This window comes from Sebastes umbrosus, chromosome 17 (genome assembly GCF_015220745.1).
Source record: "Sebastes umbrosus isolate fSebUmb1 chromosome 17, fSebUmb1.pri, whole genome shotgun sequence".
NCBI classification, from domain to species: domain Eukaryota; kingdom Metazoa; phylum Chordata; class Actinopteri; order Perciformes; family Sebastidae; genus Sebastes; species Sebastes umbrosus.
The window spans coordinates 7,719,366-7,738,678 of record NC_051285.1 but is presented as its reverse complement, the minus strand read 5'-3'; the positions used below and the strand labels follow the sequence as shown (position 1 = coordinate 7,738,678).

Here is a 19,313-nt window from a genome sequence, read left to right as displayed (position 1 = left end):
CTGTGTTGAAATCGGACGCATCGATAGTGAGTTTACTGCTTCCCAAACACATTTTCAATCGTCCTTGGGACGCCGTTTGTCTCAAGCCCTGGTGTGGAAAAACGAGTACCGTCAAGTTTTCAGAATTTTGGCATCTTATTGGTACTGAAGTATCGGTTGTCCTTGGCTTCCCTACAGCAACTATTTAATCTTCTGTGGTAAACAGTGGAAATACTGCATTTTCCTTGCCAGATGATGTTGCGTCAGCTCCCCAATTGCGCAGCTGCAGGCTAAAGTCAGTCTGAATCCATCCTTAATTTCTGCCTTGCTACGTAAAGGGCACACTACTTCCTGCATTGGCACTAGACGTCAATCTTGAGGTGCACGACCTTCCAACATGAACGTCATTCCTCTGGATGCTCAGCTGGTGTATGTCGAAGAAAGACAGGTACTGATATCCGGAGCTACTGAAAATGTGACCTTGCTACATCTGTTCTTCATACTTTGGTCTCTTCAAGGGCATGTGAACCTGACAGGAGTCTCTTGTTTTTGTTTGTTAAACACAAACAGATTTGAAGCTTTACTTACAAGCTGCTACAAGTGCTAACAGGAAGCTGGAGTTCCAACTGTACACAAAAGGGTCAACTCCGATAATTAAATGTTGGAACCTGCTGTCACATTCACAAATTGTCTGTCTTTTAGTCCTCACATTAGCACTATGAAGCAGTACAACCTAATTTAGTGCAATTTTCTGTAATAAAAAGGCTGTTTTATTTGATTATAATTAGTCGTAATGTACAAAAATCTATGTGGAATTCTGCAGTTAGTGTGATTTCACTTTTAATTTGTATTTTCAAAAATAGGCTGAATTACTCATTGGCAATTATATTCATGCATTGGCATTACCTGAAGCTATGACTACTTTAACTGGAGATCTCACAGTCACTTGTGTCTTGCCAGATAAACATGAACAGCAGCGAACAGAGATGAGTAAACAAAAACATTTTAGCATGACAAACATTTAGCCAATAACGGCAGAAGAAGATATCATGCTTGTATTTCTAGTGTTTGATTCTCAGAAGTCATTCCAGGGTGGCTGGCATTCATTAAGAGTGAATTTGCTTTTAATTGAGAAAAGACAGATAATACACAGCCAATGTGGTCAAAGTACTAAAAAGAAAATTGCTTTAGATCAAGGATTTTTTCTAATGCTGATTTCATTCGAGTTATTTATTTGTAGAATTTTTAGCAGTCTAAAGATACAAATATTAAGGTTTGAGACGATGCCAGTAAACATACAGTATCTACCAAAGTAATGAAACGAGAGACTTTTCCCAATTCTAAAAATAGTATAATTCAAATGAGGCTCTAAGAAAGGAAGGAAAGAGGAATCAATCAATCAATCAATCAATCAGTCAATTTTATTTAAAGTGCAGAATTACCATGCAGCAGTGCATCTGTTGCCTAATGTTTCCTGAAATGATTTATCAGGCGTTCTAAAGATTTTGTGGAGCGCTCAATGAAAGATTTGGCTTTTCATAGCTCATTATACACTTAAAGAGCGCTTTCACAAGCCAACATTGAGTCCATTTTAATCAAACTCTGGTGCAGTTTGTTTGGGCAGTTGTGAACACTAATCGTACTGTGGTGCGGACCAAAACAACCGGTCCGAGACCGTTTGCGAGAGGTCCCTTTCCAAGCGGACCCTAATGCCTAATCTCTAAAACGAACAGGACTTCACCCAGAAGACAGCTGTTTGTGTCCCGTGCGAAACTAAAAGTAACCTGTGACTTATTTTGTCACATAGTCTAGGGAGTCACGTGATCGCGAAACCTATGTGTAAATGGTATTTCCTGTGAAAACTTTAGTTTATTTTGAAAGGTCGCTATGTATGCCATCCCTGGTCTGTCCGGGCATTGATCAAACGGCGGTATTTGATGAGTTGGGAGTGGGATTGTGTTGATTTAAAATGTAATCGTGCTAGATAAAACGTTAAGGGAATACAAAATGTATTACAGGTTATCCAATTTTATGGCAATCCATCCAACACTTGTTGAGATATTTCGCTAAAAAACAAAACCCTTATGGTGGTGCTAGAGGAGAATTCAGGGATCACCAAAGTCGTAGGCTTCATCCACTGGGGACAATTATGTTTGTTCCAAATTTACAACCAATAGTTGTTGAGATGTTTCAGTCTGGACCAAAGTGGTGGACGGACCAACCAACATCACCATCTCTAAATGCGTTAATCATAAAATCTGAGTTTTAGCACTCATTTGGATGATGACAATTACATTAACATTAGATTAGGCCTTTATGGTTGCTGTATGAGGGTTGACCAGTGTGTACAGAACACACATATGTAATCACACTCAAATGCTAGTGAGGTGCTAAACTGTGATTAACTTTCTTATTGTAATTGTGTTATTATCCAACATGTAGAGTAAATGCCCAAACACACACACACACACACACACACACACACACACACTGCTGTCAATTTATAGACATGTGCATGTGAGACCCCTTTCTTTGTCGTTTCCTCTCTTTATCTGTCTCATTTGTTGTATCACTTTCATTTCCTCTCGCTCTTTCTCTCTATGTGTGTTTGTGTGTATCTCTCCCTATGTCTTTCTTATCTTGCTGATTTCTGACAGCAGAACATGGCCCACCCTCGTCCCAACAGGGCCCAATCAATACTAAGTTAATGAGTCACTTTGGAGGGGAATGAGGATGTGTGTGTGTGGGGTGAACATTCAGGCTGCTTTAGCGTCACAGTTGTACATTTTATGATGTGGTGCACATTAAGAGGGCGATGGGGAAAAGTGGTGTGATGCTGTGGGTTTTATTTACCGGTCCCTAAACTGTCAATGTAGCCAAAAGGTCACCAAGGTCACGGGGATTTAAGATAGGCTTGTTTCTATGTTATTGATTTTACTTCTTGGACCTTATTTGTCAAAGCGCTGTCTTCAAAATAATGGGCCTTATGCAAGATGCACTTGAAAGAACAGATTCCTTCTTAAGTGGCACGTACAAGTGATTTAAGAGGATTTGTTGCGTTCCACAATAAGTAACATTACCCAACAGTGTTTCCCTTTTTATCACCGAGACGCACTGTGACTCTGGTTTTAAGAACTGAAAAGGCCTCTAAATAACGACTTCACAACACTCTCATAAGCAATACACTTGTCATATTAGAAGTCAGTTTTCAAATATCTTGTTTCTGAATACAAACACTCCATTTTCTGCTCTGTTGATCCCCTTGTTGGAGCCTTTCTCTGAAGCTTTGAAAGCATATTTGTAGAACAGATTTGTCGTGGGACCACGGCCACAAACACAGCTGCCGAGTTGCGTTCTCCTCCCGGAGTTTGACTTCTGACAAGTGAACTGGAGCAAAGCCAAAGGTTCAGTAAGGGCCATTTCTTTAAATAAGACTGTGACACAGCTGAATGGGTAGTTAGATAATGATCTGGGCTTCAGCCAGCCTCGCTTGCTGTAGAATTAACTGGATGTGTGTAGATGAAACCAGGTGAGGCGTACAGACTTCCACAGGTAATTAATCTCTTCCTGAGGTCTGCAGATTGGATTTCCTAAATGAAAGCACATTGTGTTATCAAAGGATGCGTACAGAAGGCAAACACATCCTCACATATTTATGTCTCCTTAAGGAAATCCAAATATTAAGTCAGATAACGGACAAGAAACAATGTTTAAAAATTCATACCAGAAAAACAAAAGAAGAGAGACTGAAATAGAAGTACTGCCAAGGGAGGACTCATTGTTGAGTTATCATGTGCTCTGAAGTGACCACCACTGGGATGGCCATTAATCCTCATAGCAGAAATGAACTTTCATTTTTAAATATCAGTTTTTATTAGTCAGCTCGTGTGTCTTCAGAGAGCTGGAGAGACTCTGTGTCCTCATATGCATTATGAATGAGAAGGAGCCCTGTTATACTGTATGGCTGAGAGAGATAGAGGTCATCCAGGATTGGTCTGAAGTGCAGACTCAGGAAAACAAGCTGTCTTCAAGACCTTTCAGTCACTATAAAAAGACTTCCTGATGAATGTTTTCCTTAATGGACCATCTGTAGCTTTCTTTCGTCAACGGCAGGTCTTCCGCCTTCATGCTTTCCCCCTTTTTCAGTCACAAGATAAAACATGGGAACGATATCTTAATAGTAGTTTTGTGCTGACGCGATGCCAACTTTCTGCCAGATAAGTTGTCGTTTGATGTGAACTTTTAGGGGGGTCACGACGCCTCATTAAATGCATGAACGATCAGCGATCTAGCTGTTGGACAATCAGTTGGATTTATGGCATGTCAGAAATTTTGGTTGGCTGTCTTGCGGTTTGAGCAGTTCTCCGTGTCTGGTTTCCTGCTGTCAAAACTGTAGTGAACATTGTCGGAGTAGTGTTTTACATGTAGCGGCTAAAATTGTAGTCTTGACTGAAACTGCTGTGATATATAACCAAACTTCGCTGCAGAACAGACAAGTGATGGGAAGGTGGGTTCTTTTAAGTAACTCGGTTTGTGTCGGTCCATCCCACTCCCAACACGTCAAATACTGCTGTTTGATCACTGCCCCTCGGCGTCTGAAGCGTCTTTTTAGGTCAGAGAAACTGACGTAATATAAAGAGTGAGAAAGTCTGTGTAGGGTTGGGAGGGAGATGGAGGTTGGATGGGTCAAACAAACATACTTATTTGAACCCAAACTATGATATTTCCCTAAACCTAGCTAAGTACTTTTGTTACCTAAACCTAACCAAGAAGTTTTGTTGCCTAAGTAAACCTAAAAACTAAGTTAAGCTACATTGGACGTTTATTTTTGAGAAGACACTATGGACGTAACGAACGTAAACTGATACGCTGTCCCTGACACGTCCAAAACTGATGCTAGAGGGGTAACTCAAGCGACATACTGTAGTTTGTAGCGTAGGGCCATTGACCAAGCGTTGGTATTTGACGAGTTGTCACTGAGAATGTTGGTCGTTCACCCACCACTAGTGAACCAACTCATGAACGACTCTTTTGGTGGGAGATGTGTGCGAGCAAAATAGCCGTCATGAAAATACCTTTTGTGATTTCAGTCCAAATCTATCGTTCTTCTGCTCAGTGGGTGTGCGCTGAATGAGAATAGCTCTAAATGAGAGTCTGGAGCAGCGGCTCTCGGAAGTTAACCTGGCTCTTGCACCATTCAGAAACAGGATTTTGGATTCACTCCTGCTTGCGAATAGACTTAACGCATTCCTCTAAAAAAGTACAGTTTGTTCGCGAATCGAACGACACTAAAACAGACACCATATCGTCTGCATCTTCAAGACATCTGCTTTTTTTTTTCTTACTTTCAGTTCTTAGTAGAAATGCACAAAATAATGCTGCCTTTCTCTCTTTTTGTGAACATTGTTGAGGATGTGCTGTTTTATTTGAAAAAAAACTATGTTTCCATGGGTTTCCATGCTTGCGTTTAGTGTAAGCACCCACGTCATGGTTGGTCAATTGATCTGTACATTGATCCGGTTCTGCACAGTGTCTGCCCTGTGGTTGCTTTAGGTCAACCAACACTGCTTTGCTATAAAGAACAGGCAGAACGATCATAGGCTGTGCGTATCTCATGCCTGCAGTGCACTCTGACATGAGACATTGACAATTTGTCGAGGAGGAAAAGCACTACCACCTCTAGATACATAAAGCTTTCTGGTTTACTTACTGCTTGCTTACAATTATTAACACCAACAGGCCGGCTACAGCAAGCCCGCAGGGAAAAACATGTCCATCATCATCCGCACTGCTGAAAGTAAGCTACACTTTGTTACAGTACTTGATTGAGTTTGTAACACCGTCACATCATGATCGCTGGCAGTTGGCTTACAAAAGCCTAATAGGCAGGAGAAGGTGTGAGCTCTGTTAGGCTGTGGCTATTTCCTGGAAGCAGAAGTTACTGGAGCATGTCCAGTGCATACCAAACTGGAAAATGTATTGGTAGAAAACGTTTTTTTGTTTGATTTTTGCAGCACTACTCTTGACATACATCGTTCATGCTTTAGATTTCTGACTACGTTTTCTATCTACATTAAATCTACTGTATAGAACTTTGTCATTTCTGAGCTAAAATAAATATCCTCATTATCCGTACACCTGTGACATTAAAACTGTAATAGATTACTTTCAAGAGGTTTAAATGTGTGGCCATCAAGGGTTGCTTGCTTCCAAATGACTTAAATTACCACAAACAGCTTGCATGGGTCTCAGATAATTACTGTTATCAATAACTCATGTCTCACGCTCATTTCCTGTGACTCTGCACTGTTAAGCAACAGTCAACAATCTGTCAGTCACAGCATGGACATACAGAGAGACTTAATTACATTGCCAGAGGCTTTTGTCAGAGTAGCCTGCTTAGATTAGATGTCTACCATTGATTTTTAGGTATCAAACATTAGGCACATTTTGTAACATCGAAACTTTAAGAGACAACCTATTTCCTTTACCATGGAAAGACTCGTGTTGATGTGTGAAATGAGCCTTTTTCATCAGTAGAATTTCTGCTGCTCCTTTGCACTAAGCTCTGGTTAATACTGTATGTTTGTTCTTCACAAGATGAGTGCTTCCTTTATGCTTCACTGTCTGTGTGCTTACAGTCATCTTTTGCACATTATGTTGTCGTGGCTGGGATTAAGTGAATCACATGGAACAAATATTCAAAAAGATTTAATCTACACGCTTTTACATTTCATCTTTCTTTTGTTTTTTTGCCTTTTATGTGCAAAATCTTAACATATATGCAAACGAGAGAGCGGTTGGCCTGTGGGGGATGAAGTGAGATTGTAATCTTAATCTCATTGATATGTCACACCTGCACAGACTCCTGTTCATACCTCGCTCCGTGCGGCTTAGTCCAGCCCCTGGAATTGTCTAACAGATAACGGGATGAACAGACTGAGGGGACTTAACCTCTGCAGATGCTGTCCAGGAATTTGTGTTTGCATTAATGTGCATCACCCTCATGCCAGGATTTGACTGGAATGTACTATGAGGACAAAGGCTTTGAGACATATGGGTGGGTCAATCCTGAAGGTTTCATCACCATGTGCTCAGAGATGATATCATATGTACCTCTGTTGGCCTTTAGAATTAAACCTGCCAAAATGTTCAGTTCTGCATTTGTAATATGGTTTCTCTGTCTCAGCTGTTCTAGCTGGTCAAACTCTGGCATTGCTCTTGACAAACAATCTTAGAGGTGCTAAATACGATATCCAGAGCATTAATATAGCAGCAAACTACTACTTGCTATCTAAAGAAATAGAGGAGTAATGTCTACCTGAGCAGAGAATGAAGTCGCTCTCCCTCTGTGTGTGTTGTAGTCAGAGCTTCTCTGTGCTTTGTAGACATAGCTTGGTCGGCCATGCGTGCTTTTAGTGCATGTTTGTGCATGTGAGCGTGCCCCACGGGCTATCTAGACCCTGCAGTCCTCTGTCTGTATTTTTTATTATTTTGCTGTGATCGAGACGTTTCTGGGCTTCAGCAATAACGTTTAATATCTGATTCACTGCTTTGTTCTCACTAACACCGCTCCCTCTCTTCATTCACTCTGTAGCTCGCTTAACCATCGCTGCTCTCTCTCTCCCACCCTCGCTCATTTAGCCGAGGAGGTGGGGGCCCACTTTGAATGCCGTGTGTTTATGAACAGCAACTGACAACTGTTCCATATTATACCTTTAAAATGGCATGCAATTATGCATTAGCATAACCGTTGTAGGAAACATTAAACTGCACAAATTACTCCAGACAGCCTTCATTTTTCACTCGTTATTATTGAATCACTTGTGCCAGCAAAATAAAGTACAGTTAAATGAATAGTTCAACATTTTTAGAACACTTGCTTTCTTGTTGAGAGTTAAAAAAGAAGATTGATATGTGTCTGTTAAGTATTAAGCAGGAGACACATAGTCTCCTGCTTAAACCTGTCTGACAAGGTTTTGATATCTGACTAACATTTCTTTCAAATTGCCATTTTACAAATTCGTTTTATACAAATGATGCTGGTATAACGTTCCCTAAAAAGGAATAGCAAAGATAACAGATTGAAAACTCATACATACATCATTAAATCATTTAGAGATACCCATGCTAAAAATAAAAATGTCTAATTAAAAATACTACTTTGATATAACCATTTATATTCCTCAGGTTTTGGCGGTAACGTTGCAGTAAAACCTGTTTTCAGGCATAAAAGAGAACATGGTCACTGTGTGAAAATGTTGGGCGCACATGAATGCACAGACACACACAGACATGGGCCAAAGTACAAAAGAGACTCCCTCCAGACACACATGCACACACAAACAATTACTGTCTGTCACAGTGCATGTACTTTAGGGCCCGACTCTACAGTATCTACATGATTTATGAAGTCTTTTATTCCACTTGGACTAAGATAAAGGTGTGACCCAGTTTTTTTTTCCCTCTAGTGTCTGTCCGCTGTTTGGTTCTCTGCGGAACAATGTCCACACAAAGAAACCTTTAAGTGTCACCTACAATCGGTGAGAGGGACAGACTTGATAAGAGGAAAAATGTTCTTTATAATAACTAATTTCTGCTGAATTTATTAAATCAACTGGATAGATATATTGCTGCAATTTGTTTTTCTTTTTACAAATCTCCCATATTCACAAGTCAGTTTTTGTCAAAACCAAATAAATCTATATCTTAAAACAAAATTATGAACCATTTTTGCAGTTTTTTTTTTTTCATTTTACCCTTTTTTTTAAACTCATTTTAATATCATAGGAGGTATGCCACCCATTATGTTTTACTCATATTGTCATTGCAGAGCAGGTCATGTTATATCTTGGTTGTAGTGTAGAGAAATAGTAGGCCTGTGGCTGCTGGAGGAAACTTCGAATAAAATTGTTGAGGTATAGATGAAAATTTTAAAATATAAAATATTAAGAGATATGGGGCTGTTTGTGACGGTTATTCATTGACCATGAAATTGTATGAGGGGGGGGGGGGGCAGCTCAGGTCTGTAGTTTAAAGGGAAATAAAATCAGTTTTTCACAGTTTTATTCCACACAACCTGCAGCAGGTCCGTGTTAAAGGTCCAGTATGTAGTATTTTGGGGGATCTTTTAGCAGAAATGGAATATAATCTTCATAACTGCTGTATGTTTTCATTATTGTATAATCACCTGAAATTAAGAATCGTTGCGTTTTCGTTAGCTTAGAATGAGCCCTTCATATCTTCAAAGGGAGCGGGTCCTTTCCACGGAATCCACCATGTTGCTCTGCCATGTTTCTACAGTAGCCTAGAACGGACAAACCAAACACTGGCTATAAAGAGAGCCTTTCACATTTTTACGTTACCTGAAGGCCACCGTATAGTTCTCCGACACGCTTGGAAAAGGAGGGGTGAGCGGAGGGGTTCTCAGTTGGTTGTAATCTGCAACCTCACCACCAGATGCCACTAAATCCTATACACTGGACCTTTAAATAAAGTCTGCTGAGATCCAATAGATAATGCAGGTTATCATTTTGACAATGACCTCTGGATGTAGTAACTATCTCACTATTCAAAGAAAAAAATATTTTCATGGCATGTTTCAGCACATTTTTTTAATTGCCTTTAATTGATACATCACACAACCAGAAATCAAAAATATAGTTGCACAGTTAAGGACTGGTATTCTTCCTCCAAACAATTAACTATTATGGACAAATGTACCCCAGGGGTACTGAATCAGTTACAAGGGGATACAGGTAAAGTTTGTGTTGCTCAGTAGCTCAGCTAACTTTAAAAAAAGAGAATTACAGCCCAGCACCAGTCAAGAGCGATATGTACGAGAGCTGATGCACGTTGAGTTAGCGCCAGGACAGTGTTGCTGACTATTGTCATTAATATGTTTTGTGGTCACTGAATGTACCATACCTCACAAAGAACACAGTCCAATTTCTGGACAAAAGGCTGATACGTGCTTTAATGTCCTGCCTGTCTACCTGAGCTGAGGCAGACAGACTTATAATAATCAGGGATATTACAGACCAACCAGCAGTCACTGACAAGTGCTCCACTGTGTGCTTGCCATGCAGCTTTTCCACCAAGAAAGAGAGACAAAATGTTCCCTGTGCATCATCTTTTTTTTCTTTTTTGCTTCCCGCTGTAGGACAATAGCAGAGGGATTTCTGAGAGTAAACATTTCTGCTGTGTGTTAGAAGAAAAGGAAATGAAAGACAATGCATGCGGTAAAGCAGAAAGAACAAAAGAAAACAGCATCACAGACGTGTCTGCATTATAAATTAATGGATCGTGTGCAGATTGTTGGCGTGCCGGCAGAAAACAGGCGGGTTGTATTCTAATCCGATGCATTATACTTGGAAATGCATACTTATATTTTGCTGTTTTTAACTCTTAATTTAAAAAAATATTCTGTGTATACATTTATTGATATTATTAAGTGTATTAATTAGAAACCCCAGTCATGTTACACTTTAAAAGTAGGCTGCATGGTGCTAACCCAGTGTGAAAACCTCTGTCGGTCACTTTGGTGATAAAGAAATAAGTCTAATTTAGATTTTTACTGTGGGTCTTATTTTCATTTAGATTAAGGAAGACATCAGTGATTACTGAACGATTTCTATTGCGTTTCATTCCCATCATTCTGTCCCTCAGAGACAGAGAGAGGCACAGCATGCATAAATAAATCATACCGTATAGTCTTTTTTGTTTGGTCCTATATACCATGCATACTAAATAATGATCATTCATACATAATTGATGTATAAATAAATACATTGTTCTGTTCAATTGCAATATTGCTTAAGATGTAACATTTAAATTCTGGAAGAAAATTTCAACAATTCTGAACCATATTGCTGGAGGATCATCAATGTACAGTACAAACTAACATTAAAAGGGACCTATCATGCTTATTTTCAGGTGCATGCATGTATTTTGGGTTTCTACTACAACATGTCTACTTGCTTTAATGTTCAAAAACATACATTTTCTTATACTGTATACCTGTCTCTTTAATCCCTCCTCCCGAAAAAGCCCAGTATGCTCTGACTGGCTTGTAAGAAAAATATGGTGCACCTTTGCAAAGGTAGTTCTCAATCTGTGGCCGATATATTCTAATGAGCCTGCATTAGGCTTGCCGTGGTAGTCGGTGTTACCCGTGTTACACGGTGTGTTCGGGCATTAACCAATTACATCACTTGCCCACCGCTTCCACTGTCATTTTGCTTTTTTCACAGAAATAAAACCCATTTTGTTAATTTTCGCGTATCAGCGACACGATACAATACGATACGGTTACGTTTCAATTTATTACGATATATTGAAATACAGTAAGCAAGGTGATATATCGCGTTTTTTTAATCAAATTTTAGGAAAACTGTCATAGTGTAAAGAACACACCACCATATGCATAAAATCTGAGTAAAAAAAAGTTTTTATGCAATCAGAACAGTGGGATCTGCATTAGCATTTATCCCTGTAACATCCAGCATCATAGCACTACTTTGAGAGGACGCATCTCTTTGCAAATTAAATAAAGTAGTGACTGAGTTAATCTTTGCATGTAAACTATTAATTAAAAATCAATACAGTGTTTTTGAGAATCGATACAAAATCATAAAATATAATATCGTGATATTCAAGTTTTTCAATATTTTCTTACACCCCTAGTGTGCATGGCGCCGGCTGGAAGCCTGCGGCCTCGCAGCGAAAACTCAACCGGCGAGGCCAGACACACAGCCATCCAACATGAAAGATCACGGTAAGCTCTCTGCATATATTGACCGTCACCTTTTCTTGTAAAATTTGTAGTGTAATCTGTAACACCTGTGTTGTCACATGTTTATTAACTGATGGGAAAATGTCCTCACCGTGACTTCCCTAGCCTGCATGTGACATAGGAAGGGGAGCCAGATCTAAATGACTTGTTGAATCCCATGTTTTCTGATCTAGACAGCCCATAAAAAAACTCACTGGGTTGTCTTCACAGTTTGTGGGTTGGTAGGCGCTCTAGATACCCAAATGTACAAGCACAAGCATTGAAAAAGTGAGTTTTTGATGAAATGTCTCCTTTAATGTTCTTACTTGTCAGCAGAGTAAGTGGCATTTTGAGCTTGCATTTGTCAGGCTGTCTCTCAGTGAAGCAGATTTGAAGATCAGAGAGCATTGGTAACTCAATACAGAAACTGTTCTTCATTGTTTTTTCTGTGGTAAAGAGAAGTTCAACGGCCTTCGTAAAAACTTTTTCTGAGCTTTCAACTGCATCTCTTCATTCAGCGGATGGAGCTGGCTCAGGTGATATATGGAGGGTGAATTTTTAACCTCGACTACTTCAGTTCCGTGGCCGCCTTGATTGCTGGTTGTTGATCCAGACTTCCTCCCAAGTCAGTGTCTTTTAGTCTAGTGTTCACAGACAGCTGGTGTTGTCTGCTTTCCTCTGAACTCCTGATTACAATAATTACCAACACATTGAGTATTTCAAAAAGTCCACTTTAAATTAATCTGCTGGACATTTCCAGTGATTCTTAATGGTTATACTGATTATACCGTCCTCCTTGAGTGTCTAGAGCGTACACAAGCTGACAGCCAGACCAACTGCACTCCCAAAGACACTGAAGTCTGGACATAGCGTCCAAGCTCTACTCAGTAAAGCTGAGTCAGCTGTCAGTGTGCTGACTTGACTATGACTTGCCCCAAACTGCATGTGATTATCAAAAAGTGGGCATGTCTGTAAAGGGGAGACTCGTGGGTACCCATTGAACCCATTTTCATTCACATATCTTGAGGTCAGAGGTCAAGGGACCCCTTTAAAAATGGCCATGCAAGTTTTTCCTCACCGAAATTTAGCGTAAGTTTGGTTGGTACCAATGGATTCTTCAGGTATTCTAGTTTCATAGAAGGCAGAGCCCGCCACAACCTAAAAATTGCAAGTTGCGTTAATGCGTTAAATCTCAATTGTAATGTTAGTCTGAAAACACTTGAATTGAACCAAAATAAACTACTCCAGAGGACAATTGCGGTTCCTGTAGCAGGGTTGCTCTGTTGAATGAATGAAAACTGTATTAACCCCAGTTCTGCAAAAACAGATTGAAGAGAGACTGTTGAGCCGCCTGAGAGCCTGGCACTGTTAAATCTTCACTTGGCATTACTGAGGAAGAGGGGCATGCACCACTTGACTCACTTTCCCTCTCATTCTTGCCTCATCCCGCTTTTCTGTTACCCTCTTTTTCTTATTCCCTTGCTTTTTTTTTCTGCCTATTCCTTTCTTAAGTCTCCCGTTATCTTCGCCTCTCTACCTCCCATCAGGCCTCATGCTGGGCTTTGCTGAGGAGGTAAAGTGTTGGGTCCCATCTGGGCTAGTTTTAGCTAACATCTGTTGGCTGACTCTCTTCCCGCTCTCCCCCACTGTCACTATAGCTGGCCATTATATCACATAACAGACATGCAGTGTCATTAGACAAGAACTTCCGCCACCTTCTCAGTGTCTTCATCTGTTTTTAGTGTTTTTTTTCTTATTCTCTGACTGCATTTTTCCTTCTCCCTTTTCTGTTTTCTCCACTCTTATACTTTCCTCTCACATATTCTTCCTCCAATAATATTTAAAAACAGTCCCAGGGTTGCAGCTTGTCGTCTCATCAGCTTTCTGCCACCGTTTTTTTTCTTTTAACTGTAATTGCCTCTCTCTCTCTCTCTCTCTCTCTCACACACACTCACACACATGCTGATTAGTCTCCTGACCTTGATGCTACAGAAACAATTACTGAGTCAGCGTCATGCTAATTATGTGTTTACAACATCCCCTGGTGTGACTTTAACTCTCAGCTTTGCCTCCAGATCCTCTGCAGGATGGATGGTGACAGCTGCATATTTACAGTATTATGTACTTTAAACGTACATTACCATTCAGGGTTGAGACTAGACAGGGTATTTATCGATTGCAGTTGATAAAAAACCCACAAGGGATCAGAATGGAAGTCTAATCATTTAGAAAATGACAGATTGAGTTGGAAGCAGCAGCAAAATACCCAAATGCATCAGTCATGTAAAAGGCCTCCCACCCCTCCTACATATAGGAGCAAGACACCCATACTGACAAAGACGCAAAAATTGTAGTCGTGGTCGTCTCGTTGTGGTCATTTTGCATCTCTGTGGTTGTTTGGCGTCTCTTCGGTCATTTTGCATCTCTTTGCTTTGTGTCTCTTTGTGGTTCTTTAGCCTGTACTTGTAGTCATTTTGCGTCACTTTTGGGTCATTTTGTATCTCTTTGTGGTTGTTAAGCATGTAATTTTGTGTCTCTTTGTGGTTGTTTAGCGTTTACTTGTAGTAATTTTGTGTCTTTTTGGAGATGTTTTGAATCTCTTCGTGGGTTGTTTAGCGTGTACATATTGTCATTTTGTGTCTCTTTGTCGTCATTTTGCATCTCTTTGTAGTTGTTTTGACTACGTTGTGGTCACTTTGCATCTGTTTTGTGTCTCTTTATGGTCATTTTGCATCTCATTTGTAGTCTTTTGTAGTCATTTTGCATCTGTTTGTTGTTGTTTCGTGTCTCTTTGTGGTTGATTGGCAAGTACTTGTAGTGATTTTGTGTCTTTTTTTAGTCATTTTGCATCTCTTTGTAGTTGTTTTGTCTCTTTCTGGTTGTTTAGCGTGTACTTTTAGTTATTTTGTGTCTCTTTGTAATTATTTTGTGTCTCTTTGTCGTCATTTTGCATCTCTTTGTAGTTGTTTTGACTACGTTGTGGTCACTTTGTATCTGTTTTGTGTCTCTTTGTGGTTGTTTTGCATCTGTAATTGTTTTGCAACTCTTTTTAGTCTCATTGTAATTTTGCATCTGCAGCCATTCCACATCTTTTTGTTGTGGTTTTGTGTCTCTTTGTATTTATTTTGTGCCTCTTTGTAGTCGTTTGATTGACTGTCCAAGTTTCTTGGAGCAGCCTGTATCCACAACAAGGGACATTCTTTATAACTTGATTTATTGCACACGAAACCATGGAAAACCAATCCAGCTCTTGCCTACTTCACAATCCAGCATGTTGTTCATGCTTCACATGTGTGACATTCCACACAAACACAGATCCTTTCCCTTCAAAACAACAAGGAACAGACTGGAGCATTAATCAGACACCTGCTGCAGATAAATGCTCTTCCCGTTCCAGCCTCTTTTCTCTGGAAATATGATTACAGAGCAGAACCCGAGGCTGAGGATGGAGAACAGGTCTGTTTACATATCAATGTTCCGGTGGCCACAGCATGTATTCCTCTACAGATGAACTAGATATACCATATCCAATGTATAAAAGGGATTAGATTAGGCTCTCTGTGTATGCACAGCAGGAGCCATAACAATGCTATTAGGGCATGGAAAGATGAAGAGGCAGCATGGTATTGCGGGTTGGGTGAGATGATTTGTCTCCTTTTATGTTTGTGTGTTTGACTTGGAGGGGGGCTTTGCTGAGGCATGAGCCACCGTTTAACCCCTCAGTTGTATAGACCCCATATGCTTAATTATTAAAACACTGCTTATTTACCCATTAGTAATGTAATTAAGCTATTTTTATGTGATTTGTAGCGTATACTTAATCTATAAATTAATAAATTTTAATAAATTATTAATACATTTTTATTGTGATTTCTACATTAATAGCTTTTTAAGGGATAAAATCCACTTAAAATTGATCAAATAACATGGAAGACCTTAGTTAAAGGAATGGCTTTTTACCCCTTTAACAACTCCTTAAACTGTAGACATAATCCATTCAAAAGCCATCACATCCCAGTGATTGATCCATGAATTACCCCCGAATTGGGGGAAAGCCCTGAATTCGCACCTTAATTGAAAAATAAGGTCAGTTTGAGTTACAAATTAAGGGGTATCTGTAATGATTTTTATCATTTAAAACAACCTTAATTGTATGCAGAAAACCTACCAACAACCCCTTATTATATTATTATCCTTTTATTTATCATATTAACCCAAATGTGGGGTAAATCTAAATACTTGAATACTGAATAAAACATAATTAGACCCTTAATATAAACCAAAATCCCAACCTTAAAAACACTGTTAATTGATAATTGATGGATTTTTTTGTCAAATATATATTTCATGTACTACTGTCAAAATATTTTTTAATAAAAATAACTTTTTTAATCATAGTTGCTCCAATCTCACCTACTTCAGCATTAATTGAAATAAAGGTGTTTTAAATGGGTTCAGTTAAAGGGTCAATTGATTTAGGTGTTTGGTGTGTTTTGAGGGGTTAATTGGGGATTAATTATGGGTAGCTTAAGGAATTATTATTCCATATTGTCGTGCATGTTTGTCTGTGTGCTTGGGAGCGTTCACACATGGTTATGGGCTGTTCGACCACCATGAAAACACAGGTTGCTGCAGGGAAGCAGCTGCCCCCTCTGGGAGGATTCCTGTGGTTCATATTATCTCCATGGCTGGTTGCGCTGCAGAAAGGCTAAAAGTCTGTGTGCTGCTCTGCAATTTGCAATATTATATCAGTGGGGGATTTCCATTATGCAGTTAAAACCTCCTTGTTAAGACCCTGTGGTGTGTTTGTGAACAATTATCATCTGGTTTACAAAAACACACTGGATTTTAGCTGAAATCAAACACTCCCATATGAAATCAGGTATTTTACTTTTTGTGCAATCTACCATATCCCTGGCCAAACTTTAGATCTGCACTCCTTGGGTTTAGATCTTTATTAATATTTTTTTTATATATAAACCGTTAAGAAATAACTGTGTGTAATGAGAGTGGGGTTGCTCTATTCGACGTATTCTCATGCAACAGTTCGTATGGAATCTTATGAGAAGTCATTTTCCTACGTAATTCCAGCCACACTTGTCAATTTCCACTCCAGTCTTTTCTTAATAAACTTCCATCTTCAAAGGAAACAACTTAGTTAGGTTTATGCAACAAAACCACTTAGTTAAGCTTAGGAAAAGATAATGGTTTGGGTTAAAAATTACACCGGATGTGCCGTAACTTAAGTACAGAAGCTACGAGCGAAAGTCTTGTGTTTTTTTGTCCCACCCATCCACCCCGACCTCTTCCCTCCCGATGACGTCACGTTGACTACGTCCATTTCAGTCTATGCTCCAAATATATGCTGATGCTCTTTGTCTGCTGGATGTCTAACAAGGTTATTGTTTTGCTTACACTTTAGGGTTTTCAGGGCTGTGTGTCTCTGTCAGGTACTTTGAATTTTTTTTTGTGTCTCAGTGGCCAAGAAAAATCATTAATGCAGCTTCAACAAAATCCGGTGGTATGAGTAAGCATACTGTATATTTCCCCCCCTGTCCCAGCTCGTCTCTCCATGTTTCTAGACAGCTCATTATTTATTTGCTGTGATGACTCATGGTATTTTGTTGTATTTTCCATTGCGTTGGGGGAGAATTATGGTTACAGACTAGTGTGTGTTCTGCATAATGAAGGGGTCATTTGGTTCAATCTTTTTGTGGTGAAATGAGTCTCATTACAAACAATCTGACTCTGAATGTAGCGTATTTGAGTGTGTATATTTACCATGGGGGAGATATGCCACCGCTTATAGCCCTGTAGCCAATGAACCCTGTTATAGTCTCAAAAAGGTTGTACTTCATGGCAGTTTGTTTTCTACCACAAAGTATGTATATAAAGTTTTATTTACTGTACAATCTGGGCTAAATTCCCTAAAATAAATATTTGAAGTAATAAAGTTCAACAATTCAAAAGAACCATCTCTCTCCACTAGATGGTGATTATAAAAGAACTGCCCTCCAGACTGCAGCTCATTAGACCAAAACCCTTACAATCCCTCTCTACCTTCCGTTGAATCACTGAATTTTGCTCTCCCTAGCTAATTACCTGTCCACCTATCCTCGTCGCACTCCTTTCTTATCCTCTGGTATTATCTCCTCTGCCATATCTCCCTCTTTTTTCTATGCCTTTAGCTTCCTCCTAAATCACTTCCTATTCTTTTCCGAGTCCTTTGTTATCCTCTGCTGCACTATCTCCGTCCCTTTTTTCTGATCCATCCTCTCCGTTTCCTTTTTCCTCGTCTTAGTATCCAAATTGTCATACGACCAACCACAGCACCATCTAGCTACCGAAACACCTTAGCTGAGCCGTAACACACACACACACACACACACACACTCATCTGATATCTGTGTCTGTACTGCTGCTGGTTGAATGCTATGTTCTTCTTTTTGTCTCATCTGAATGTCTGAAGCTTTAAACTGGTGCTACATAGTCAAAGCTCTTTACCATCTTATTTAATGTCTTGTGCACCTGTACTGGTTACACATTCTGTGCAGTCAGTGGGGGAAAACTACAGATTACGTTGCTACATTACACCAAATCAGGTCTAACGAGAACAGAGCATCACGATTTTGAAGTGATTTACCCCCATATTAGAATTTAACATCTGTAATGTAACATCTGGATGATGATAAATGCTAGGGCTGTCACTTTTTCAATGAATCGCAGCTAACAGGTAATTTACCGTATAGCGTAATGCAACCCCAGACTGATGGATTTTAAGAACACCCTCTGCTGGACCAGGAGGCAATCTACTTCAAACGTTTTGCAAATATTGAATTCAAACAGGTCATTATAGTTCCAAGTATTAAATTTTTTTTCCCCACTGTGAAAAGGTTCCCTCTATACCTATTCACATGGCCAGATTCCCTACATTTCGTACAGCAATCACTGTCATCAGGCTGAGTCAGGCCACGGAGCCATCAATTAGTATGGCTATGTATTTCTTAGTTAATCAATAAGATATGAAGTTTTTTTTTTGCTTGCTGTTAGGCTCTTATTTCAGTTATGTTCTCAGCTTCTTTGCTCTTTTTTAAATTTCCAAGGACTTTTGTTCTTCTCCTTTGTTTCATTGTGATTTTTGGGTATTCAAACCACAGACTTCTGCTTACTGAGCCAGTCTTCAATTCAACATATTTTTTATTCTGCTCACCTCCAGCGCCAGACAGCCACACTAAAATCCCTCATTTATGTAGAATTTACCAGTAATGCTACAACCACGTTCGAATGACAGCTTGAATTTCTAATACAAAGTGACAGCCCTAATAGATACCAGTATCCAATTGGCAGGTTTTAGACAAATTACATGCATTGTGCATTCTGTACCACATAAATGATTAAACCACATTTCTGAATTTGAGATCACTACTGGATCTGGCCTACTTTAAAGTTGTATATGTTTATATCTTGTGTAATGGGGTGTCAGTAAGCAGCTCACTCCTCTGTGACTGCCTCCTCTTAACGTGCGATGCTGGCAGAAGTATTGAAAGTAATAAAATAAAAG

General features: G+C 39.5%; 1 protein-coding gene across 1 annotated transcript in view; it reads left to right on the top strand.

Moving 5' to 3' along the window:
- Positions 1 to 19,313, top strand: part of fstl4 (follistatin-like 4) — a 314,390-nt gene that overhangs the window by 8,634 nt on the left and 286,443 nt on the right. The window contains exon 3 of the mRNA XM_037748469.1: positions 11,665 to 11,755. The gene's annotated coding sequence lies outside the window, so the exon portion shown is untranslated. The remainder of the gene's footprint in view (positions 1 to 11,664; positions 11,756 to 19,313) is intronic.